General features: G+C 46.2%; 1 pseudogene; it reads left to right on the top strand.

The window, feature by feature from the left end:
* The first annotated feature begins 955 nt into the window (after positions 1–955).
* Positions 956–1,786, top strand: LOC102955155 (annotated as a pseudogene).
* The last annotated feature ends 972 nt before the right edge of the window (positions 1,787–2,758 follow it).

The raw sequence follows: 2,758 nt of genomic DNA, 5'->3' as shown, positions 1-2,758 counted from the left end.
CAGGTTCTGTCAGAGTTCACGTGAGGATCTTAATTATGATTAATTAAGGAGAAGTGAGGCCTGGCCTGAGGGGGCTTGGCCTCAGGTTAACAGAGGGGAAGTGACCTAGCACCTTGCAGGGGTCAAGGTGAATGCTCTGAGGACTGAGGGGACCACCCACCCCAGGTCCCACCCCTGCTGTTAGACCGAGGAAGCTCTGGGTAAATCTGTTATGATTAGGCACTCCCTGACTTCTTACTCAGGGGTCTCAGATTAGAGATTGCTTTAGTCTAAGGGGAGCAGCCCTAGTACAGGAGAGAAATGTTCCTATCCATGCCAGGAGTCAAGGTGAAGACCCGTAGTGAGGGCTAAGATGACACACCTCAGAAAAGAAGGGACCCCATAGACCTTCACCCTCGCTTGCCCTACCATAAGCCCTAAGAATGTTCAGTCTGAGATGGCTGGCTTCACCCTGAGGAGCCTTATCACTTCTTCTATCAGGTTATTATGAAACGGGTGGTTCAGGACAGGCGACCTGTGAGGCTCTAGAGCACTGCCCTCAGGAGAAGACCTGTGGAGATGGTGTCCATAAGAGCTGTTATGGTTAAGTTTGCCATATCCTCCATCTGTCTCCTAGGCTGTGGGCCTTCTTTGCCCACCCTCTTGCTGATGTTCCGGTGTGCTACCACCAACACCAGTCATCACGCCTCATGGGATAAGAGTCCATACTTCCCACACGAGCAAGATTTCAGGTTTATGATGAGACCCAGGGCCTGGAGGGTGCACAGGTTCCAGTGGCTGAGAGTGAGGCTGCTTCCTCCTCCTCTTTGCTGATCCCCTGCCCCATGGAGGAGGTTTCTACTCCTGGGACACACAGTAAGTACTTCCCAGGGTCCTCAGAGTTCCTACTCCTCTTCCACTGTCATCACAGCCATCTCACTGAGCAAAACCAGATGAGAGCTCCAGCAGCCAAGAGATGGAAAACCCAAGCACTTTGCAATCCCTGCCAGACACTGAGAACTTGCCCGTAAATCCTATAGGTGAACACGTGGAATTGTTAGTCAATTTCCTGCTGCTCTAGTATCAAATGAATGAGCCCATCAGAAAGGCAGACATGCAGAAGAATGTCATCAAAAAGTACAAAGGCCACTTCCCTGAGATCCTCAGGAGAGCCTCCGAGTGCACAGAACTGGTCTCTGGCATTGATGTGAAGGAAGTGAACCCCACCAGCCACTGCTATGCTCTTGTTAACAAACTGGACCTCACCTAGGATGGAAGGCTGAGTGGTGAAGAGGGCATGTCCAAGACTGGCCTCCTGATAATTATCCTGGGAGCTATCTCCTTCAAAGGCAAGGATGTAACTGAGGAGGAAAACTGGGAATTGCTGAATATGACGAGTATTTATTCTGGGAAAAAGCACTTTGTCTTTAAGAACCCAATAGATTCATCAGAAGCTTGGGGAAAGAAAAGTACCTGGAATACCAGCTGGTGCCCAATAGTGATCCTCCGCACTATAAATTCCTGTGGAGCCCAAGGGCCCCTATTGAAACCAGAATGATGAAAGTGCTAGAGTTTTTGGCCAAGATCCATTGGAACATACAACCCTAGGTGCTTCCAATTCCAGTATGTGGAGGCTTTGAGAGATGAGGAAGAGAGAGGCTGGACCACAGTTGGAGCCAGGGCTGGCAGTATTGCCATGTTCCATTGCCATGGAACCGTGCATGTTTACTGCATGTTCCAGTGCCAGATCCTGCAGCTCCTCCCACCCCTAGTGAGGTTGGAGGCAGATTCTTCACTTGGTTGTTGAAGAGGGAAGTCAACGTTTGAAATAGTGAAAGGCAGGAGTGGGACTGGAGGAAAACATTATATAACATCTGTGTGTTCCTATTGTACATGGGTGACTGGGAGATTTATACCCTTCTTTGGTATTTTTCAAATGTTACTTCTTTTATAGGAAGTTTGATTAGCTTAAGAATCTAAGTTTATAAATGATGTTGTTCACACATTTATTACTGTTTATCAGATTTAAGAGTAAGAGATTTGTGGGGTGCCTGGGTGGCTCAGTTGATTACACGTCCGATTCTTGATTTCGGCTCAGGTCATGATCTCATAGTTTGTGGGACTGAGCCCCACATAGGGCTCAGGGCTGAGTGTGAAGCCTGCTTAAGATTCTCTCTCTTCCTTTCTCTCTGCCCCTCTTCTGCTCACACTCTCCTCTCTCTCTCTCTCTCAAAATAAATAAACTTTGAAAATTAAAAAAAAAAAAGAGTAAGAGATTTGTTCTTTTGTCATGCAAATTGGAGGCCATCATTGTTAGTGATCTAGAATAAGGGAACATGGAACTGGAGGAGGGATTTCCTTGGAAATTTGTAAAAACTCAGCAGTAAAATGGCTGGGGTGTATAAATAGACAAAAAAGTAAAAGACGGTCAATTCTTAGCTTCTTTTGTCCCTGCTAGTCCAGTTTATAAAAGTAAAAACGACATATATATGTATTTGCTTAGCTCATTCAAGAGCATAGAAGGAACATTAATTGGACAAATATTCTCCAAACATTAACTAGGTAACTACTCTTTGGAAAGATACCACACTAGTACTGGGGACATTAGCATAAACATGACCCAGCCCCTATCCATAGTATTTTAGCATTGAGAGGCAGTAATTATATGACAATCATGGTGGGTATCCTCTAAGACCTAACTGACAAGCAAAAACAGGAGAGGATGAGAAATCCATATGGCAGCAGTCAAGTGTAAATGCCCCGAGACAGGGCATACTGG

The sequence above is a fragment of the Panthera tigris genome, chromosome X (assembly GCF_018350195.1).
Source record: "Panthera tigris isolate Pti1 chromosome X, P.tigris_Pti1_mat1.1, whole genome shotgun sequence".
NCBI classification, from domain to species: Eukaryota; Metazoa; Chordata; class Mammalia; order Carnivora; family Felidae; genus Panthera; species Panthera tigris.
Note: the sequence above shows the minus strand (reverse complement) of the source record. Positions and strands in the feature narration are given on the sequence as shown.